At 48.2% G+C, this 23800-nt stretch overlaps 1 protein-coding gene across 2 annotated transcripts in view; it reads left to right on the top strand.

The window, feature by feature from the left end:
• The window catches only part of ZC3H3 (zinc finger CCCH-type containing 3), a 276522-nt gene that overhangs the window by 117873 nt on the left and 134849 nt on the right, over positions 1-23800 (top strand). The gene's annotated exons all lie outside the window — the stretch shown is intronic.

Here is a 23800-nt window from a genome sequence, read left to right on the forward strand (position 1 = left end):
AATTGTGCTTGGAAACGTCCTGGGAGCCAACGAAGGAGTTTCAGGACCGGTGGTATGTGGTCTCGGTGGCCACTCCCAGTCATCAGTCTAGCTGCTGCATTTTGGATTAGTTGTAGTTTCCGGGTCACCTTCAAAGGTATCCCTACGTAGAGCGCATTGCAGTAATCCAAGTGAGAGATAACTAGAGCATGCATTCATTATTCAGAAGCATTGCTGCCTCCAACTCTGGAGTCAGAGCGTAGTCATTATGGCTAGTAGCCCTCGATAGCCCTCTCCTCCAACCCTCTTTTAAAGGCCATCTAGGTTGGTGCCTTTGGGGTTTGAATCTGGGACCTTCTGCATTCCAAGCCCGTGCTCCACCTGAGCCGCAACCCTTCCCATCACAGAGCTCAACACCAGAGTCGCTGCATCTTGCCGTAGCCTACCTTGCAGGGGTGCTGTAGGGATTAAGTGAGGAAGGGGAGAACCAGGCACATCACTTTGGAGAAAAAGAGGTGGGATATAAATGCAATACAGTGGTACCTCTGGATACAAACGGGATCTGTTCCGGAGCTCTGTTCGCATCCAGAAGCAAACGTAACTAGTGATGGCACATCTGCGCACGCACGCGTCGCTTTTCGCTGCTTCTGTGCATGCACGTGACGTCATTTTGAGTGTCTGCGCATGTGCGAGCGGCGAAACCCAGAAGTAACGCGCTCCGTTACTTCCGGGTTGCCGCGGAGCGCAACTCGAACGTACTCAACATGAAGCATATTCAACCCGAGGTATGACTGTAAATAGAAAATAAATAAATAGATGGACCAATGGCCTGACTTGTCATAAGGCAGGTTTTTTTAAATATATATGTTCCTGTGCTCTCTGCACTCGCCCCAGGAAACCAAAGGAAACAGCAAAGTTTCCCTCTGTGCTCTGGGAATTTCCCAGGAGTCTTTGTGGCTACCGGCAAAAAGATCTGTGCTTGGCTATCCTGGTGGGACAGTACATAAAAGCCTCCTCTCATTTGTCTGTGACACGGGCGTGCTGCTCCTAGGAAAAATAAGGCAATTTTGTCAGGCTGGTATCCCTCTATTTTTATGCTCCCCATCAGCCTCTCCTGGCTGGTTGCCTGTCAGGCCCATCCATACACTGTTGTCTCATTTTTACCATGTTGACTCATATTCTGTGTCCCAGATATATAGGGAAATCTAACTTAATTTGAATAAATGTTCGTCTTTCCTCACGGATCTTTTGCAGCTGTCTGTTGGCTCAACTCTGTCTTCAGCTCTTTACATTTATAAATGGTCACTTCACAGGACTCCATCCTTCTGTCTGCTTCTCTTCTGGGCTCTCCATAAAACACTTCCTTGAAACCGCCGGAATCTGTGACAGCGTTTATTCGTACGGCAGTGCAATCTCTTGCGAGTTGCTACTGAGACCCTTAAGAGACAGGGCCTGTTTTGAAACACCTTTAGGGGGGCCCTCGTAAAGTTATTTCAGTGGCGTGGTTTACCTTGTAATGCTCACTTTTTTTTCCCTTTGGAAAAAATAACCCAGTTGGAGTTTAGGTGGAAACTGGGCTCAGAAACGTCTTTGGTAAAGATGTTTGGTTTGCTTTCAATTGGTAAAATAGACCCATTTTGTATGGAAGGTGCCATTTCCTCTTGGTGTATTGTGTGATTATGTTTGCTAGTCATTCCATGCCAACTACCTGAGCCTCTTGGGCAGTTTGAATCCTCGCAATGGAGTTGAACTCCCGTTGCTTTGTCCCAGCTCCCAACCTAGCAGTTCGAAAGCATGCCAGTGCAAGTAGATAAATAGGTACCACTGTGGCGGGAAGGTAAACGGCGTTTCGGTGCGCTCTGGTTTCCGTCATGTTGTTCCATGCGCCAGAAGTGGTTTAGTCCTGCTGGCCACATGATCTGGAAAGCTGTCTGTGGACAAACGCTGGCTCCCTCAGCATGAAAGTGAGATGAATGCTGCAACCCCATAGTTGCCTTTGACTGGACTTAACCATCCAGGGTTCCTTTACCTTACCTTTACCTACCAACTACCTCCCACCAGAAAGCCACCCTGGAAGATCCACCAGCCCTCTGAAGCTGGATTTTTGAGGACCCGAGTAGCCACAGAAAGGGAAGTGAATCCAAGTCCCTTTGTGACAGGGAGGGACCAGAGACAAAAGTGAGCAGAGAAACAAGTGCAAATGTTATCTTTTCTACAGTAGGTTGCCTTCTGCACATACACAGCTTTCAGTGTCTTGCATCCAGATAAGTAGAAGGTGTAGCCTGTTAGTGACTTGTGGAAGTCAGTCTGTAGTTCTCCACACTTCCGCCAGTGTGATATACAAACGGAGGATGCAGAACCCTGGCAGAGTATTCGAAGGTTTCCTGCTCCCAGCAGAACAGCTTCTTCCAGAGTCTCTGATTAAGATGAAAACTCTTCTCCTACACAGCTCAGAATAATGAAGTGTTTATTGTCTCCAGACACAAGACAAAGCTAAAGTGAATGGCCGTGAGATCTTATGATGAAGGGCAATGTATAATAAACATAACAACAACATCAACAACCACCACTGCTATACAGTGGTACCTCTGGTTACGAACTTAATTCATTCCAGAGGTGCGTTCTTAACCTGAAACCGTTCTTAACCTGACGTACCACTTTAGGTAATGGGGCCTCCTGCTGCCACCGTGCCGCCAGCACACGATTTCTGTTCTCAACCTGGGGCAAAGTTCTTAACCCAAGGTTAACTTCCGGGTTAGCGGAGTTTGTAACCTGAAGTGTTTGTAACCCAAGGTGTTTGTAACCCAAGGTACCACTGTATATACAGTTCTTTGGGTCTCTGCAGTAAAGATTCATATGTTCAGAGAGATCTGCTAACACGATCTCCATGCTAGCTAAGGCTCCACAGTCTCTTCCCCTGACTCTCACAGATTCAGACCCTGACAGCAAACAGGACAGAGCATGGATAAGGCACCAGGACAGGAGCAACAAGACATAGGCATGATGAAAAGAGTGCCCTAGAGACGATTATACCTGTCTCTGCACGTAGGCGTGTTTCCTGAACCATTGGGAGGGTGAGTGGCTCAGCAAGTCATATACCTGACCTCGCCAACACCCTTATCACAGAACATCCAGCCTTGGCAGATGTGCTCCTCAAGACATGAGCCCAAGCCCAGTGGAATTGGACCCACGATTCACATGACACCAACATGGTCAGAGTCCAAGGACGTGTCCAAACTGGGCAAAAAGACCCAAGAAAGGTGCAAGCAGGGCTGGTAAGACTCCTGGCTGCAGAGGGGCTGTGAGGACAGTCCCAAGGGACGGACAGAGATGTCCAGAGGCTGCATTGACCTCCCTGTTCCCCATCTCTGTGCTACATGAGTGAAACTGCCTTCCTGCTCACAGAGTGCGATCTTTGGATTCATGCCAGATATACCCAGCCGTGCATCTGGATTGTTCTCTTTCCAATAACCTCCTCCCTTCAGTGTTTCAATTCTTTATCAAGGAGAGCAAAATGAATGAACTTCCCTCCCCGCTGCCAGCCGTGCCATCTTTATGTTTCCGACGCCTCCCTCCGTTTCAGAAGTTCACAAGAAGAAACGGAGGCTTTGTGAGTTGCTTTTGCTGCCAGTCTTTTCTGCCCTTTGCCCCGTCGGTCCAAGGGGTGGCTTGCGCGAACCGCTGGCATGGAAGGTGGCGAGAGCAAGCTTTGCCTGGTGAGTGGCAGCCCTGTGCCCTCCATAAGTGACCCTGTGGCCGCTCCTGATTAGCCACTGCTTCCAGCTTGACCAGGAAGCCCCTCTCCAGCCCCCGGCCAGGCTCTGCTGTGCTGAGGCCCCTCCAACTGTTGCTGGCATCTGGGCTGCGTCTGGCTCGACTGCCAGCGCGTTACGGATGACTGACAGGCCGAGTCTCAAGGCTCGGCGAGAGAATCGAACCCGCTTCCCGGGGCAGGAAGGTCACTCGGCTTGGCAAATGTTCGGGCTTAATTTTAAATTGATTAATTCTTCCCTTTCCAGGCTAAGACAAACACGTCGTTCTTTCCCAGTCTGAAGGATTGATCCACCTGTTTCTTCCTTGTGTGAGAAATGCTTGCATAGGCAGGCAGGGCACGAGAAATGAAGTTTGAGCTTGCCTGTGGGTGCAGGAACTCTGCTTTTTGGCAGGGCTACCGACCTGTTTTGGACAGCCTTTTTTTGTTGTTGTTATTTGAATGGCAATTTTAACCAGGGGGGTGGGATGGGGTTAGGAAATCAAATTATTTTTTTTAATGAGTTACAGAAACTGATCTCCAGGTACATGTGTGCCCTCCCATCTGCTGTTCTCTGCTCTTTTTTTAGTGTGTGTGGGATAAAAACAACAACTTATTATATTCTGCTGCTACATGGGTCTCCCATCCAAGAAAAGGAATCAGGTTTGCATCTGCTTAGCTTCAGCACTTGCTCCTAGGCCATTCGCAGGGCGCAGTTGCTACTTTGCTTGCTGTCATACAGAATAACCGCGGCAATAACAACAGATCTCTGCCCTCAAGCAGCTTACTTTTTACGTACGGCTGAAGCCCAGGCCACCTGAAGGACCTCATTCTTCCATGAAAACCTACCTAGGCTCTGAGGTCTGTGGGGAGTCCCTTCTCTTAGTCCCCCCCCTTGGGCACGCTTAGTGGGGACATGGGACATGGCCTTCTCAGTGCTGGCTGCTCCCAGACTTTGGAACTCTCTCCCTAGAGAAGCTAGACTGGCTCCCTCCTTGCTGAAGACCCTTATTCCAACAGGCCTTTGGGAGCTGACTACTTTGTAAGGAAGCAGCTTTCAATAGTGATGTGCAGTTTTTATCATGTTTATTATCTATATTTTAATAGATTAGTTTTTAAATACTGTTTAAATTTTATTAGCGTTTAATCACTTTTTAATGATCGTCCTCTGTATGGTTTTTTTTTTAGCTTTTTTCATTTTAACTGCCTTGTTTCAATTTGTGTATTCCACCTTGAGTCTGGGGAAAAGGCAGGATATAAATAAATATCACAATCGTGATAATTTTGAGTGCATGGTCAACAACAACAGGAGTAAATTGAGGCGTGAGTAAATTAATAATGATAAATGTGGCCCCGTGTGATTCTGCGTAATTTAAATTGGAGCTGCCAGATCGTGAGCAAAAAGTCCTTTTTCCAAATCACCCCAAAGAAATTGGACCAGGGCACATAAATACCCAGCATCCCACTGGGTTTGATTGCCAACTGTGTCGCCTTATCCTTTAGGTGTAAAATACTGCAGAAATGAACTGCTCCTGTTGTTAGATGGCCAAAACTCCTTGAAGTAAATAGTGATCCCATGAACAAGTCTGCTGAGACGGCGAGAATGGAATGGTGGTCTGTTCACCGATTCAGCAGTTTTTTAGCTCCATTGACAGTCGAGCCCAAACCTGGCAAGCTGTTTCCATTTCCATTTGGCTAGTAGCCTAACTTTAGTCAGCTGGTACCCGGCCCCCTTGCAGTCGGCTATCAGGGGATCACCATGCATTTCGAAAACATCTGTGGCTTGTGCCTCTTCCACTGCCTTTGCTGCTCTTGATGGCTGGCTGGAAAGTCCTGGGTTGCTTCGCTGACCACAGCAGCATCTGCTTTTTGTGCCGTCCTGCAGGCTTTTCCGAAAGGGGGAGTCGGAGGTGGAGGCAGGGGGGGTCGTAAAGGTCACAGCTGCTAAACTCGGAGAGCGGCAGAGGGCAAGCAAATTGCGGAATCTGGCACAAGTTCTTTTGGCTTGTCCGGAAAAGCCGTCAAAGGTTTTCGAGGTTCTTGGTCTAACAGCTTGTGCAAAACGTACGGAAGTATAAGCTTAGGGTGTTGTTCCTGGCCAAACGGGTTTCCAGGGCTGTGCTAGCAAAGCTCCTTAGTCTTTTGTAAGCAGGACCGGCAGGGGGAAGCATTGACCTCTCTGCATGTCCCTGAATGCCTTGGAAGCTGAAGGTCTGCCCAAATGGGAGCTCAACCTCCTTGGCTAGAGCTGATTCGCTGGTGTCTAGAATCACAGACTTGTAGAGTTAGAAGGGATGTTGGCTGTTTTGTGCGTTTTCTCTTTGAAGCAGTGTTAGAAATTGAGATATGAAAGCTAGGAGCTAAATGGCACCTTAAACCTAGGTAATGGGTGCGACAACGGAAAGTCTAGGCACTTAAAAAAACAACAACTAACAAGAATACAAAGCTGAAAATGAATCAGCTGCAGGCAAAATATTATGTTCATTTTTCACATGGTCTAGTCCTTCCCCTGCCTACCCCCCTACTATTCCTAAAGAGGGTCTCTTCTCCAGTCTTCAGAGAGGAGCTGGAAGTGGGGAGGCAGAAAAAGGTCCTCCTTTTCTTCCACTCTGCAGTTTTAATCTGAAATTTTAGGTGCAGTACTGCGTCCAGAGCTCAGAAACTGCTTGCACTAATGAAATTCCTTGTTGCAAAATGCGTCTAGAACAATGGGAGTTTCAAACCCTGGTTTGGAGTTGGTGACTTTCAGGGTCCTCTACAAACTCCTCGAGCTAAGTATGTTCCTTCCCCTTAGGAGGTCTAAGCAAGAAAGTGGCCTATTGTAATTGCTCATTCTCTCCCCCTCCCCATATTGCATTAACAAGCCTGCCATGCAAGGTTGTTGTGAAAACAAACGAAAGAAAAGTTGTAAAAACAAACAAACACCTTGTGTAGAAAAGTGTTGCTTATAGGACTATGAATATTCACCGGCTGGCACGGTAGTGCTAATGGAATAGCATTGTGAGAAGTCTAAAGCACTGGAGAGGAAAATGTTTTTCAAGTTACACTGTGGCTCATTTACTATTTTAGCATCTTAAAAAAGCTGGCTGTATTCCCTAAAAGGTGCGTGAGGAGATGTGTAGTTAAATTTACCAGCTGAACAATTTGTGTATGACCATTTCAAAGCCCCATATGCACAAAGGATGGAATTGTGTTGGGTGGCAATAATAGTTAGACGGGCTTTTGTGCGACGGAGTGTTGTATTTGAGTTGTGCATTTATATTCATCTTGCCCTCTTAAAAGCGCACAGAAGGCTTTGATATTTTAGCGGGTGCCTCTGCTTCCCACAGATCTGAAGGGGAAGGTGCGAAGGCTTAAGCTCCTCTCTCTTGATCTCGTATTTTGCCACCAAGTCTGTTGCTTGGGCTCTTTGCGTCAAGATTAGCACTGGTTGATGGAAATCCTTCTGTGTCAGCGTTAATGCAGGGGGTCGAGATAGGGATGGTTGTGCAGTCTGTACAGGGGGATGCAAAGGAACAACACAGCTCACTGGTTTATCCTGAGACAGACTGTTCCACTTAGCCCCGTACTGTCTATTCCAGCCTCACCAGTGTGCTGTAGTGGTTAAGAGTGATAGACTCGTAATCTGGGGAACCGGGTTCGCGTCTCCGCTCCTCCACATGCAGCTGCTGGGTGACCTTAGGCTAGTCACACTTCAGCCCCAATCACCTCACAGAGTGTCTGTTGTGGGGAGGAAGGGAAAGGAGAATGTTAGCCGCTTTGAGACTCCTTAAAGGGAGTGAAAGGCGGGATATCAAATCCAAACTCTTCTTCTTCACCAACCTGGTGCCCTCCAGGTGTTTTGCAGTGCAACTCCAATCAGCCCTGGTCATCATAAGGCCATAAGAACATAAGAAGAGTGGGCTGGATCAGGCCAATGGCCCACCCAGTCCAGCAGCATCAGCTTCTCACATGGGAAACCCGCAAGCAGGATTCGAACCCAAGAGCACACTCCCCTCTCGCTATTTCCCAGAACTGGTAATCAGGAGCATTGCTGATTCTGACAGTGGAGCCAGAGCACAGCCATCATGGGTAATAAAGGTAATAAAGGGGTAATAAAGAGACCCCTGAGCATTAGGTCCAGTCGTGGCCGACTCTGGGGTTGCGGCGCTCATCTCGTTTTATTGGCCGAGGGAGCCGGCGTACAGCTTCCGGGTCATGTGGCCAGCATGACTAAGCCGCTTCTGGCGAACCAGAGCAGCGCACAGAAACGCCGTTTACCTTCCCGCTGGAGCGGTACCTATTTATCTACTTGCACTTTGATGTGCTTTCGAACCGCTAGGTTGGCAGGAGCAGGGACTGAGGAACGGGAGCTCACCCCGTCGCGGGGATTCGAACCGCCAACCTTCTGATCAGCAAGTCCTAGGCTCTGTGGTTTAACCCACAGCGCCACCCTCGTCCCATATTGTGGGTAATAGCCATCTATAATATTGTCATATAGGCCAATGGGAGTTTTGGTTCAAAACACCAGGGGGTCACCAGGTTGGCAAAAGACAGCGTGCTCCAGCTGGCAGTGATTCACCAGGCACTCAGAGGGCTGCCTCAGATCCTTTAACCAAATATTGAACTTTAAGACCTAATGTGTGCAAGGTATAAAAGTTCCAGCGCTGATCTAGAGCCTTTCCTCATCCGCTGACAGGCTTCTCTACGTGTGTGATTCACTGTCTGCTCTGTGAGACCCTGCTTGAGATGTTTAGCGCCTGCAACTTCCTATGAAAATGGGTGTTGAGGACCTGCTGAGAGTCGAGGCACCCACAGTGCTAAGGGTATTGATTTTGGGGGGCAGTCAAGTCTACAGCTGGTTTTCATGTAGCCACAAATACAGGCAGGTAGCAGTCCAGCACTGAGCGTTTGGAGTTTGTGCCAAGCGGTTGGGCTTGGAGGCTAAGCAGGGCTTGAGCGAGTCAGTGCACCAGACTGTAGAGTTGGGAGTCAAAGGCCCACGTGGTCTATGGTGCAGTGAACATTGAGGTGAGAGCTGGGGTGGTGTTCCAAGTGGCCTGGAGATACCAGCATCAGAAGAGCTCTGCAGCTGTGTCAGGCCAGTGGCTTATCTAGTTCAGCATCTTGTTCTCACAATGGCCAACCTGGTGCCTATGGGATGTTTGCAAGCAGAGCCCAAGTACAAGAGCAATTCTCCACTCTTGACCGTGGAGGTGGCACATAGCGGTTGTGGCTAGAGGAAGATTCAAAGCAAGCAATAGACTCCCCAAGAGTATTTGGGGCACATGAGTCCTTGCCGCCAGCGACTTGACTCTGGTGGTTTCTGGTGCCACAGGGGAACTACCAGATCTTGTGGGAGTTTTTTTACCCTTAAAAAAAATATTCTTACCTGCTTTTCTGTTTCTCCTGCGTGTGCATGGGTGTGTTCCTGTGTGTTCCGGCTCTCTGTCTCTCACTCACACACTCTTGTATTGCTGAACCTCAGCTTGCTTGGGCAGGTTTTTTGAAATTTTATTTTATGAGAATAGTCGGTTACGACTCCCCAAGTGCTGTAAAAGTTAATGTGATGGTCTCCTTGCGCCTGTGCTCATTTTTATAATTTTTTATTTTATGAAACAGGACAGGGAGCTTAGTGACTTATTACTATTCATTTCGTTTCAATGCAGTAAATATTGATTCAGTTGGGGGTTTTCAATTTAAACCACTCGGCGATTATATAAAATATTACTAGCCTCTGAAATTATGCTTACCGATCCCTTCGGCTGCTCATTAAGGAAGGAGTGCAATTTTTAGATCCCTCGGCTTTCATCATTCTAATAAATGGGCCCAGCCACGGTTTTTGCACGCAAGGTGCTGCAGAGACGCAGCTAGCGGGAGCTTGACAGCTCGGCAGCGGCTCTTAATTTGGCACCACTTTCAAAGGCTTTATTTATTTATTTGGAGATCTGTAGGCTTCTTTCTCACACTCTTTCTATGGCAGAGGAGGAGGCATGATAGATAAACGAGACAGCTTGCCAAGGCAGAGTTAAACGCCACAGAAACCAGGCGTCTCCTCCTCTTCCTCGTGTCGGACCCTGATCTCAAGGGTCCCTTTTGCAGGTGGGCGGGGATGGAGGGGGTGGGCATGCGAGCGAGCAGCTTCAAAAAGCAATTCTGCGTGTTGGGGGAAGAGACGCCTGACTGGCATAATTAGCACTGGCATGATGACACCTTTAGCGACAATGTTCCTACCAGCAGCGGGCCACATGCCGGTGATCAGGTTTTTGCGTGTGACAAATCTCGGCGTGAAACCAATTCAATCAACTCCTTGGAGTGCCTCTAGATTGTGGAGCAGCTTCAACGGGATCAGTTGCTGTTGGTTCTGTGAAATTGCGAGGGGGTGTGGAGCATTGCGGATGGGTCATAAATTTGGAAACACCTTGCCATCTTCTTCTTGACCTATGTGTGTGCCGCTCTGTCTTTTAGGCCCTGCCAGCAGAGTTGCCAATTTGCATCCAAGCAGTGTCTTGTTGCATGAGGTCTTCTACTTGCTGCATTGCCAATATCTCTGTTTCTTCTGCGTTCTCCAACTCTCAGACCCAGATAAGTCAAGAGCTGCGGCAGGGTTGAATGCGTTGCTGTCCCCCCAACCAGTGTGTACCCTAAATCGTTCAAAACATGAGAACGTAAGAATAGCCTGCTGGATCAGGCCAGGGGCCTATCCTGTTCTCAAAGTGACCAAGCAGATGCCTGTGAGAAACCAGGGAGAAGAGCTTGAGTACAAGAGTGCTCTTCCCTTCCCTGGTTTCCAGCAGTTGGTATTCAGAGACATTGCTGCCTCCAGCTGTAATAATAATAATAATAATAATAATAATAATAATAATAATAATAATAATAAATTATTTGTACCCTGCCCATCTGGCTGGGTTTCCCCAGCCACTCTAGGCGGCTTCCAACAAAATATTAAAATACTGTAATACATCAAACATTAAAAGCTTCCCTAAACAGGGCTGCCTTCAGATGTCTTCTAAAAGTCTGGTAGTTGTTTATTTCCTTGACATCTGATGGGAGGGCATTCCACAGGGCGGGTGCCACCACCGAGAAGGCCCTCTGCTTGGTTCCCTGTAGCTTTGCTTCTCGTAATGAGGGAACCGCCAGAAGGCCCTCAGCGCTAGACCTCAGTGTCTGGGCAGAACGATGGGGGTGGAGACGCTCCTTCAGGTATATTGGAAGATAGTGAAGCTCCTTGACATCTGACAGGAGGCGGGCGCCACCACCAAGAAGGCCCTCTGCCTGGTTCCCTGTAACCTCACTTCTCGCAGGGAGGGAACTACCAGAAGGCCCTCGGCGCTGGATCTCAGTGTCCGGGCAGAACGATGGGGGTGGAGACGCTCCTTCAGGTATACTGGACCGAGGCCGTTTAGGGCTTTAAAGGTCAACACCAACACTTTGAATTGTGCTCGGAAATGTGCTGGGAGCCTATGGACACAAAAAACAGTCATATTGGGTAATAGCCATCAAGGCTAGCTGTCTCCTCCATGAATTTATCTAATCCTTTTAAAAACGATCTAGGTTGGCTGCAGAGACAACAATGATAAAAAAAGTTCTGAATAGTCTTTTCCTGAGATATTTGAAGCTTACTGGACATAACAGGCAGGGCTCGCTTGCATTCCAACGGCCAGATTGTGAATAGAGAATTAAGTGCCTCTTACTCATAAATCCTGAAAGCAGTGGAGCTGCTCTACAAGTCAACTGGCCTCCCTGCGATGGGAGTCTCCCACTTTTTGGTTTCATTGCTAAGTCAAGCATCTCTTGACTGCTCTGCATTGCCTGGATGCGCAGAAGCTGTTCCAAAAGCTGGCTTCTCCCCAGTGGCTTTGGGTGGTTGTTCCTTCCAAACCTTAATTTTTTTATTTAAAAAAATCTCTTGAGAAAAAGATACAGTTGTACGCTGTACAGGATTTTAATGCCCAGAGCTATGCAGATTAGGTGGGACAGCAAACCCCAGAGCCACAAATGCTAGGAAATACTTATTCACTAACTTGTTTCGATTGCTGAGTCTAGAAGTTGCTCACGACTTCCTCAGGTGGCCCCCGTGCATTTGAAAAAGCCCGTTCATACCTCCTCTGGAATATTGGCAGATAAATTTGAAATGGGTCTTTGTTATTGTACCTGAACATGTTGCAGAGAAAGTTTGTCATTTTTTAATTTGGTGACTTGCTCATATAAGATCAGTATAAACAGTTAGGCCTGGTGAGCGTTTAAGGTCCCCATCCCTAATTTGCGGGTTGCCATCTGATTGGGTTTCCCTTTGATTCTGATTTGATTTTAGGATGTCTTTTAACTGATTGCTTGATTTTATGGTAATGTTATATATTTGATGTTAGCCGCTCTGAGCCCAGATTTGGCTGGGGACGGCGGGATATAAACAAAATTTATTATTATTATTATTATTATTATTATTATTATTATTATTAATAATAATTGGAGATGGTGGCTTTGAACAATCAGGTGTGTCTGAACAATGTAGTTGTTTTATATAACTCATGTCTGATTATTATTAATAATATTTATTTACCTTGCACTTGGGTTATTTTAAAGGAAAGTGGGTTAGAAATCTATTTAATAAAATAGAAAGTAGATTGGAGTGTTGGATGTCTCTTGATGTGAAATATACTTTTGGATCCTTTGTAGCTGGCACAAACTTTCTGTCTTCGGGGCAAAACCAGACAGAGGCAAAGACATGAAGCCAAAACTCCCTGTTGGAGCTGATGAAGAAGCCAGGCTAGGTCAGGCCAGGCAAGGATTTGATTCTAGGGAATTGTAGTCCCAAAACATCTGGAGGACTAAGTTTGCCTGTGCCTGTGTTAAGGCGTTTCCTACTATTGCTTCCAATCTAGCACTCTTTTGCATTTTAACCTTCGTTGGACTATCATTTCAGGAAAGTGGGTGAACATTAGAGGTCTTGTTGATGGGACATCTCCATGGAGGCCCTAGAAGTCACTCTGGTCAGGTGGCCTAGGGTCCTCAATCCTGCAGCTTCCCTGTTTGACACAGAGCTCCTTCTGCCTTGGATTTGGTCATCTGCATGGTGCCAAATGGAGCTTCAGATTCCCCAGGATCCAAGCTAGCCCTTGCACCTGCCCCACACCTACCAGACAGGTGTTGGGTCGCTATGTAAAGCCAGGTATGTGACAGCATCACTTTCCCCCTCTTCTCTTGTCATTGTCTGGGTTGCTACTTGAAATGCCTCTGTTGGACATGGAACTGATCTAGGACAGCTAGTTGACAGGTTGATGGTGCTTTCTTCTAGATGGAATTCTGTGTCTGAAAACAGACACCCCCCTCTGGCAGAGTCTGCATGATAGCTTTCCATGGACCAGTGGAGACTGCGAGGCTCAGGCCCATCCAGATTCTGCACATTTGTGACCTCAAAGTTTATCCTCGAAGCACTCAAGATGTGAAGTGGGTTGTTGCCATTTCTCACATGGGAAACTGAGGCTGAGGCAAGGAACCTTGAGACCACTGGGGATTGACTTCTGGCCTCTGGGGCCCAATGCCCCACCCGTTGACCCATGCTGATTTGCGGAGAATTTCCCCCAAAGCGGACTTCAGTTGCTAATTTTTCTTAGTTGGCTTATGTAGTTAAACACTGTTTTAAATAGTGCTTTAGCTCTTGTTTTAAGGACAGTAGTAAACTTCCTTTAAGGTGATCAATAGAATATTAGACTAGTGGTATATTTCAACGGGCTGCCCCCTAATCTCACCCAAACTGCGGCTCACTCTTTTATTGGTCATGCTTATCAGCTCATTGGAATTCAGGGTTGACCACTACATGGAGGTCACCTACAAATCAGAGCTTCCCACAGGGTTAGCTGCTGCTGCTTCTACTACAGCGAGCATCAGCAAAAACACTGATCTGGGAACTTTAAGGAACTTGTAAACTGCAGTCATTCCCCCTTTCCACATTCACTAATGTTGACCGCTCCTTGTTCATATACAGTGGACGCTCGGGTTGCGAACATGATCCGTGTGGGAGGCACGTTCGCAACCCGCAGCATTCCCAACCCACGCACCTGCGCACGTGCGGGTTGCGATTCGGCACTTCTGTGCACGTGCAAAGTGCGATTTAGCGCTTCTACGCATGAGCAAGCGCCAAAACCCAGAAGTAACTGTTCCAGCACTTCCAGGTTCAGCGCGGTGCGCAACCCGAAATCGCACAACCCGAAGCACCTGTAACCTGAGGTATAACTGTATAGATCATTTAATCCTGTACAAAAGAGCTGTTGAGGAGCTTACCAGGGTGGGCCAGTGTTGGTGAGCATGTCGCTTCAAAAAAACACGTTCTGGTAGAAAATAGCGCCTTTTGTCAACCCCTCTTCTGGTCATTTTGAAGACTAGGACGCAGCCTCCAGCTTCACTGTAGGGAATGAGTTAAGTTTGAAAAGCTCTGGCGGGTTAGTGTGGGAAATGCAGGTTTTCACCATTGCTGGACAGATTGGTAGGATCTTGCAATTTCCTCCTTTGGCAAGCCCTGGGTGAATTCTCCACCTGAGATCACTCAGGGCACCTGTCAAAACCCTTACACCCTCTAGCTTGAAGAAGGGAGTGTCCTTAGATCTCAAAACGATTCCCGGGAAAGACTTCCAGGTTTACTGATCAGGAAATACTGCTCCATGAGCAATGAGCTGTTTTAGCTGAAGCAAGCAAAGGCTTCGTAGCATTTTGGAGCTCAGAAGTAACCAATGGCGTTTGCAGTGACAGGGGGGCTTCACACAGGTGCACCGCTCTCTAGCCCAGCCTTTCTCAACCTGTGGGTCCCCAGATGTTGTTGAACTACAACTCCCATCAAGGCCAGGGCTCAGGGATGATGGGAGTTGTAGTCCAGCAACATCTGGGGACCCACAGGTTGAGAACCGCTGCAGTCTAGCCCAACAATCACCCCCCTCCCCTGTGAAGAACAGTGTTCTCTTTGCTTCTGTCGGCATTGGAAGGCTGTGCTGGAATGGAGTTAAAAATAATGCCTTTCGCCAAAGATCACCCAGGGCAAATGCAGTATAAGGACGCAGACACAGATTAGCTTGGCATGCGTTGTGCCCCCGCTCCTTTCAAGCCCAATTTTAGAACATTCCTCCTTCTCTAACTGAGGAGCCATCTGTGGTCAGGCTGAGGGCATCTTTCCATGTTCTTGGAAAGCGCCTTGTGGATTCCGCCCCACCTCCCTGTCCCCCTTGCTCGGGCCTAAGCATCTCCCCATAAGGGCCGTGCCTGAGACCCCACGCCTCTTCCGTCAGCACCAGGTAGGCGGTTTCAGCCTCATGCCGTTAGGGTGCTAATCTATCTAGCAGAGCTGCAGGCTGCCCTCGTTTCCTATTAAGAGCAGCGTCAGGCACTGGGACATGCAGGAGATATTTTGCATTTTTTTGGTTTAAAAATAAGCCCATGGGGGGAAGGCAGCCTGTATTCTCAGCTTGGGGAATTTCATAATGGCTTTTTCTTATGTGAGCTTTGGAGGTGCCCTCAATGCGTCGCAGGAGGCAGCAATACCCTGGGGAGAGACAGAGACTCATCCTTCATCCCTATGCCAACCTGGTGCCCTCAAGAGGTTTTGCATGACCCCTTCCATAAGCTCTGGCCTCACATGGCCACGCTGGCAGGGGCTGATGGGAGAGGGCACCAGGATGGCGAAGGCTGAACCGTGCACTTCTCATTGCCCCAAACACGCGCCAAAGGGCTTTGGCACGCAACCCGTCAGTCTGTCATCCAGCAGGGATATAGTAGTAGTAGTAGTAGTAGTAGTAGTAGTAGTAGTAATAATAATAATAATAATAATAATAATAATAATAATAATAATTTATTATTTATACCCTGCCCATCTGGCTGGGCTTCCCCAGCCACTCTGGGCGGCTTCCAACAGAACACTAAAATACAATAATCTATTAAACATTAAAAGCTTCCCTAAACAGGGCCGCCTTCAGGCGTCTTCTAAGAGTTTAGTAGTTACTTTTCTCTTTAACATCTGCTGGGAGGGTGTTCCACAGGGCGGGGACCACCACCGAGAAGGCCCTCTGCCTGGTTCCCTGTAACTTGGCTTCTCTCAGTGAGGGAACTACCAGAAGGCCCTCGGAGCTGGACCTCAGTGGAACGATGGGGGTGGAGACGCTCCTTCAGGTATACTGGACCGAGGCCATTTAGGGCTTTAAAGGTCAGCACCAACACTTTGAATTGTGCTCAGAAATGTACTGGGAGCCAGTGTAGGTCTTTCAAGACCAGTGTTATGTGGTCTCGGCAGTTGCTCCCAGTCACCAGTCTAGCTGCCGCATTCTGGATTAGTTGTAATTTCCAGGTCACCTTCAAAGGTAGCCCCACGTAGAGCTCATTGCAGTAGTCCAAGCGGGAGATAACTAGAGCATGCACCACTCTGGCGAGACAGTCCACGGGCAGGGAGGGTCTCAGCCTGCATACCAGGTGGAGCTGGTAGACATCTGCCTTGGACACAGAATTGACCTGCGCCTCCATGGACAGCTGTGAGTCTAGAATGACTCCCAGGCTGCGCACCTGGTCCTTCAGGGGCACAGCTACCCCATTCAGGACCAGGCCAGCTGGGACGTGCAAAGGAGTCGGCCCGCCTTGACCCTCTAGCGACAACTGTGGGGGTGCAGCAGCCTTTGTGGGAGCCTGCGGGAAAGAGGCCTTGCCATGGGGATGGAAGAGAACTCCCGTCTTGGCTTCTTAGGCTCCTGTGGGTAGCCAGCTTCCTTCAACCCCCCACGCCACCCTTCCCAAGTAATTTCCTTTTTGTTTTGTGGGGTGGGTGTTAAACACCCTCCGCCCCGCAATCTCTGAAGTCAGCAAGGTTTGTCTCCTTAGCCCCACCATTCCGCACAAAGTGCGAGAACCTCCTCCCCCAAGCTCAGTTTAATTTGCGGTTAGATATCTGTTAAGATTGCATCCACTTCCCCCAGTCAGCAGTTAATTGGCAAGTCACTTGATTTAACAGCGTGGGAGCCGGCACCGGAAAAATGGCTTGAATAAATCACCGTCTGACGCCAGAAAATAGATATAATCTCAACATTAACTACATTAATAGTAGCAGGAGCCGAATTAAGAAAGCCATAAAGTATAGGCAGGAGAGTATAAATTATCGCCATCTCTCTGTCTCCACGCTCCCTCCTCCTTGCCCACCCGACTGCGTTCAGGGGTGGCTGAAACAAGCTGGTTTGATCCTGAAGGACTTAGGTGAGCCGAGGAGGAAGTTCCATTCTCTGGATCACCTGCTCGGCCGGCCGAGGAGTAGGAGCAACGAGGGCTCAGGCTGTGCCGTTCCTAATAACGTGGTATTGATCCCAGCAGCATTCAGAATGGAAGGCGCTTGCCACAATACTTTTCACTTCGTTTTTCTTCTTTTTTCGGCTGGTGCACACTCAGTTAAGAGCTGTGTTGGCTCACAGAGTAGTGCAAGAGCATTAAAATTACTGCCAGATGTGGTGGTCTTCCCATGTGGTCGGCAGTAGCAGTTTGCCACCTGCAGTTGTTAGCCCTGGTGAACAGAGCATTTTGGAAGGTGGGCTAAACACATCTTTGCAAACAGCGTCACCCATTTTTACTAGCCCATAGTAATTTCTCGCAGACGCAAGCACTCTCGGATGCTAGACAGTGTGGAAACTTTAGCGAGGTCCAGCACTCTGCTGTTTTTGTGTTCTTGTTTACCGGCCCACACAGAACTCTCATTTAGTCATTTCAGCTGCTTCGAAGGAGGGGAGAGGGAGGAAGAGGAGCCAGCCCCTGTCCAGATTACAAGCAGTTCCCTTTCTGGTCCCCTAGGGGCTACTCTCTCCTTATTGCAGGCGACCAGGCAGGTGGCTGAAAGCTTCTTCTTCCTCCTTCCCCCTCTCAAATGCTGGAAAGAGACCGTGCGGCTGCTTCTGGGGCAGAATTAGCTAGAGCAGCCTTTGCAACGGAAGGGAGGCTGTTTCAGATCAGGACAGTCCCTGGGTTCCCGTTGCTTTGCAAAGCAAAGAGCTGTACTTGCTTCAGTCCCCACTGAAACGCAAAAACAACCAGGAGTGGTTTCTTGCTGTATCTACAAAGACTCCCAAATTTATTACGGAGTAAACTTTTGCGGACTCGAGGCAGCTTCGTGCATGACGTGAAATCTCAGTTAGAAGGTGTGTAAAGGAGAAGGTCGTAAGGTGGGGGGTTGAATGGTAACGCGATGCAAGAATCACAGTCCGTGGCAGTTGGAACTTATATGGGAACCATTCACACACAAACACACAGAGCCCTAGGTAGCCCAGATAAATTCTAGCCCTGGTAAACTAATGGGTGCATGCAGTGAGATAGAAATTCTTCGTCTCGATTTAACCCACAAGTGAAGGCATTGTGTGAACAGCACAGAAGTACTTGTTGCTGCAGTTGATGTGGGAATAAGTGACAGCTTGTGCAAAGATGATCTGGAATCCACCAAAGCATGAATCATTGTTCAAATCCCAGCTAAGGCCTGGAACAAGTAATTTATTCACCTTCTCTCTCCTCTTCAGTAAAATAAGGATAATGTGAACCCACGTCAGTGAATTTTTCTGTGAGGAAGAATAAGGGCTGTTTAAATAGGCATGGGGTTAACCCTTTGAGGCAAGAGTTGGGATGTAAATAAGAAGTTAAATGTTCTGGTCGCCGAAAGCTAATAGCCCATAATACATTTTCAACATTTGCAATCGGTTTTAGTCCTGTTGTATAGGGTTCTGTGCATCCATTATTTCCCTTGGTGGCCCATGTCCTCTCCAGACTTCTTAAAAAAGTCCAAAATTCAGTTTTCAGCATGAACGATGCAAATTGATAATCTAAAGAAGTATTATTACTACCAATAATTTTAATACCACTTTTCCATCTGTGACTAGGTTAGATTTCTGCCTCTGAAGACAGTTTGGAAACTTCAGCTGGTTCAGAATTTGGCAATCAGGTTGCTCACTGGGGCAAGACGGTCTGACCGTATAACGCCAATCCTGACCCAACCTCACTGGCTACCGGTTAGTTACTAGGCCCAATTCTTGTTTTGACCAAAAAAAAAATTCTGGTCTTGACCTATAAAGCCTTCAACAGTCCAGGACCGCAATCCCTCAAGGACCACCTCTTCCCATTTGAACTGACCTGGACCCTGCATTCATCACTAGAGGCCCTTCTTGGTGTGCCTCCTCCATGAGAGGTCCAGAGGGTGGCAACACAAGTACAGGGCCTTCTCTGCAGTGGCTCCCCATTTGCGGAATGCTCTTCCCAAGGAGGCTCACCTGGCACCCTCGTTACAAATTTTTAGGCACCAGCAAAAACACTTCTCTTCTCCCAGGCCTTTCCCCAATTAAAAAATATACCTTTTCAACTGTGGGGAGGTTGTTGTTGTTGTTGGTTACCATGCCACGTATTTTTGTATTTTTACATTGTAAACCTCCCTGCGATCCTCGGATGCAGGACGGTGAAGAAATTTAAATCACCCATCATCATCCATCAAAAGGGGTTCACAGTAAAAAGTGCAGTAATACAGCAATAAATCATTCCATTAAGATCTTCAATAAACATTTAATTGGCATTAGTGACTGGCATTACTTATCTTCCCCCGCTTTGTTTTAGAACCTTTCTTGTTGTAAGGAACCAGATGCTGGGACTTTGGTGAGATTCAGTTGGGATGAGAGAGAGAGACTGAACAGGGTTTCCATTGATCAGGAGGGTGCAGCTTTGCTGTCCTGGGTTCCCTTTCTTCCTCCACCTTTGGCTATGGCAGTGGTGGCCAAACGTGGCCCTCCAGCTGTTTTGGGACTACAACTCCCATCATCGCTAGCTAACAGGACCAGTGATCAGGGATGATGGGAATTGTAGTCCCAAAACAGCTGGAGGGCCAAGTTTGGCCATCACTGGGCTATGGGATGCTAGAGTTGCCATATTTCAAACAGTGAAAATCCGGACAGAAAAGTTTTTGTTGTTGTTGTTTTGCCCAGAGTTGCTGTTTTTGAGCTATTTTTGTGGGGAAACTGCAAAAACGGCACTGCCAACATGGGCTGCCATATGTCTGGGTTTTCCCGGAAATTTTCCCAATTTCTGTCTAGGCACTGCTGCCAACTGCAGTATTCCAGATATGTCTGGGGAAATCTGGATGTATGGCAACCCTATGGGAAGCAGAAAAACTTTGCAAAACATGCTGCATTGGCAACATTGCCGTTGGGTTTCTTGACTCGGATATGGACTTCCCGTGCTAATTGCAGAGGGTTTGCAGGTGTCCACAGGGAGCCTAGAAGCCCCCCCTCACACTGATATCTGTTTCCCCCTCATCAATGGGGATTAAGCAGTCTGTGCCTGCCTAGGAGTGGACTGGGGAGACTTCTTGTCTTCTGCGTGGAGGGTTATATTAGCCATGAATCATAAGCTGAAAAAACACTGGAATGTTTTTTTGTCCCATGAAATGAATTTGCATCTCAGTCTTCATGTCTGTGATGGATGCCAGGCACCACCTGGTGGGCGAGGTCATCCTTTTGAGAGAGAAAATGTCTTCAGTTGTTTAACCCCAGCCACTTCCCCAGGGCTAAGCCTTAATTTGGCTGCTCTGAAGTACAGAAAACGAAGACTTTTTTTTAGTGTTTATAACGTTGATAGATAGATGCTCCTTCCAACCCCACATGCCATTTGTGTCCTTTCTTCTCATGCCTGGAGACAGATGATAGATAGATGATATAGATTTAGATAGATAGATAGATAGATAGATAGATGATAGATGATAGATAAAAAGGTAAAAGGGACCCCTGACCATTAGGTCCAGTCGCGGATGACTCTGGGGTTGCGGCGCTCATCTCGCTTTATTGGCCGAGGGAGCCGGCGTACAGCTTCCGGGTCATGTGGCCAGCATGACTAAGCCGCTTCTGGCGAACCAGAGCAGCGCACGGAAACACCGTTTACCTTCCCGCCAGAGTGGTACCTATTTATCTACTTGCACTTTGACGTGCTTTCAAACTGCTAGGTTGGCAGGAGCCGGGACCGAGCAACAGGAGCTCACCCCGTCGCGGGGATTTGAACCGCAACCTTCTAATCGGCAAGTCCTAGGCTCTGTGGTTTAACCCACAGCGCCACCCGTGTCCCAGATAGATAGATAGATAGATAGATAGATAGATAGATAGATAAACACAAAACACACACACATACACACGGACCTTCCAAGCTGCTCACAGATGTCTCCAAATGTCTCTTATATTGACTCCTGCTCAAGGTTTAAGCAACAAACATTTTCTTGCCATTAGGAGGAGGTCTTAGATTTCCTTCCTGCTTTCTCAGACCTTTTCATGATGACACCACACCAGAGGGAGAAGAGGTCTTTTCCCAAGGTAAGAAGAGGTCTCCATCTCCTCTGATTTTAGCAAAGGGCTGGTGTAGGCCACTGGAAGTGGCATTGTGGGGGCAGACCTGGCCTGCGAGTTTGCCACCTCTGGTTCAGAGAACGGGAAACGACCCAAAGACTGCTGGAAACCAGACTATGCTTTTCCTGGTCACCTGGGACCACCAGCATACTCTGAAGCACCCGGCTCACCTGGGCTGCAGGATCAGAAGTGCTCAGGCAGCACAACTTACCTGACAGTCATCTAAACCAACCTATCATTGGCTCAGCTGTACCATCAAAGGATTCACCATTCAGACTCGGCGGTGTTTAGGGGGAAGGGCTCAGCAGTAGACCACCAGCAAGATGGACCAAGTGGTCCGACGCAGAATAAGGCATCTTCCTGTGTTCCTATGCCAGCAAGTACTAAATGAATGCAACACCAATTCTAAACCATTAGCGAGACAACATATTTTCAAGTAAGCCTATTAGGATTGAAGTGGGCCACTTTTCCAACGTGAGAAGGCTCCCCTCTTCCTGTTTCTCCACCCTATGCTGTTGTTTCTCCCCATAGCAGCACAGAAGTAGCTTTATGAGCAAACGTGCATCTGTTCACATGGCTGTGTGTTGATCGGCCACACTGAGCTCCAGTGTGCTGGCCCTGGAGGAGCGGCTAGCCTTCAGCGCAGGTCTCAAGCTGAACAAGACTGCCCGGTCCCAGGCTGTCTGGCTCAGTGACCACCAGTGTGCACTGAGAATGGGCCCTTCTTGCAGTGACACTTTCGGGAGTGCATTCACATAGGGCTGGACGGTTGCGTGGTCCTGCATCGCTCTGTAGAGAGTAGCAAGTGCCAGCAGTTCAGTTTTTCCTTTCGTACTGCCTGTCTGGCTAGACACACATTAGCAGCATTGTCTGCCCTTGTTGACAGCAGACTGCACAAAGATGATTGTGTGTGTGTGTGTGTGTGTTGCTGGCAAAGACCTTATGCTCATTGGATTCAGTGTGGTGTGTGTGATGCCATGCAGCCCGGAACCACAAATGATGCAGATCTGCAAGGCCTCCCCAGGGGCCCCCTCTCTGGAGGCCTCCGTGATGGATTCACAGTCCCTTTCCGCTGACGGTTCATCCTTCCAGGCGGAGGAGTGCTTTCTGGGCCACGCTCCCTTGGGTGCCTCCCTCACAGTCCCAGTTTCAATGGCCCCGCGCATTGCTGATTGCCAGCTCAGTGAGTAACGCTGTCGCAGACGCGGCTTCTGCCCAATTTTATGGCGCTGTTAATTCAAAATTCCCAGGGACTCAGTGGGCACATTTGCAGAGGCCCTGCTGAAAATGTGCAAGAGCAGGAGAGGGAAACATTGGCAGCTAATTCACTTTGGCTCTGAATGCGCACTTGATGTCCTTTGGGAGGACTTGCCTGGATCAGATTCCTCTCCCTCTACCTGAACTTTTAATATTCTGTGTATATTGTGCTCACTTAGTGGAGTGAGTCTTCAGCGGCTGACTGACCAGGTAATGCAGTAGAATTTCCATTATTGGTACCTCAGCTGTGGGAAAAGACTTTGCTTAATTGATTGATTGTCATCTGAATTCATTGTGTTCTTCTCACGAAGCCCTTAAATCGGCCTAACGACCCTTAAGAAGGAACGCTTCCAGGCTGCCGAGAAAAGCTGAAATTCTGCTGTGTGAACAAGTGTGCATGTATTTGCTTGTGTTTACGTAATTGATTCTACCTCTGCTGGACACAGAGAATGGCAGAATCACATAAGACACCAGCCTTTCCAGTCATTGTAGACCAGCTTACCTCAACCAGGTGTTTTGTACTATAACTCCCATCAATCCCAGACAACCTGGCTGTGGTTGACGGTATTGAGTGAGACGGACCAATTGTCTGACTCCAGATAAGGCAGAATCCCTTTGCACCTCTGAATGTGCACATGCACACCCCTCTGAAATCCTGCTTGGCCTTCCTCTGGTTTCAAGGGTGTGCCAGAGATTTGCTTCTCAGAAACGACAGGCAGAGGGGACTCTTGAGAAGCTGCTGGGAATCAGATTGTAAGAACATCAGAAGAGCCTGGTGGATCGGGCCCATGTTCCCACAGGGACCAACCAGATGCCACTCCTTCTCCTCCCATGACGAGAAGCTGAGTCTTTTTGTCGGGATTGGGAGGGTGGACAGCAATGGACAAACTGAGCTCCCCTCCCACGGCGCAAGAGAGATGGATCCAGGCCCTGCTCCTCCTGGGATGGTCTCCAAGAAGGGAGGCTTGTTCCCTTGGCCCTGTGGGGCAGGGCAGGGGGATTCTGAAAGGGACAAGAGCCTTCCCTTGGTGCCCCCTCTATCTCAGCCCCGTGCCCCAAAACTGGAGAGGAAGAGTTTGCGAACTGCCGCTCTTAAGGGGCCTCTGTCTGATGGAACCTACGGAAGCCGTGCAGAGTTATCGTCTGAACTTTTAAACTTTAGGGGGGAGAGGAATCTCTTTTCTCCCCATCCTTCCCCACCCCCACCCCTCTTTTTGTTGGTTTTCAGCCTGCTTTGCAAAGTACCGATAGCTCTGGCTGAAATGGATTTTTAAAAGTGTCATTTTATGGAGAATTTTACTTTCCATCTTGTTGTTTATTAGGGCTCTTAAAGGGAAAGCTTGTAACGCGTTCATTGATCGAAATACCAATTGAATAGATGTGAGCACATAAAATAGCCCCGACCCTTTAATAACGGCGTGATATCCTTTTGTAATGCCGGCAACGCCATCCGTGTGGC

Source organism: Podarcis filfolensis (assembly GCF_964270895.1).
Source record: "Podarcis filfolensis genome assembly, chromosome: 7".
Lineage (NCBI taxonomy): Eukaryota > Metazoa > Chordata > Lepidosauria > Squamata > Lacertidae > Podarcis > Podarcis filfolensis.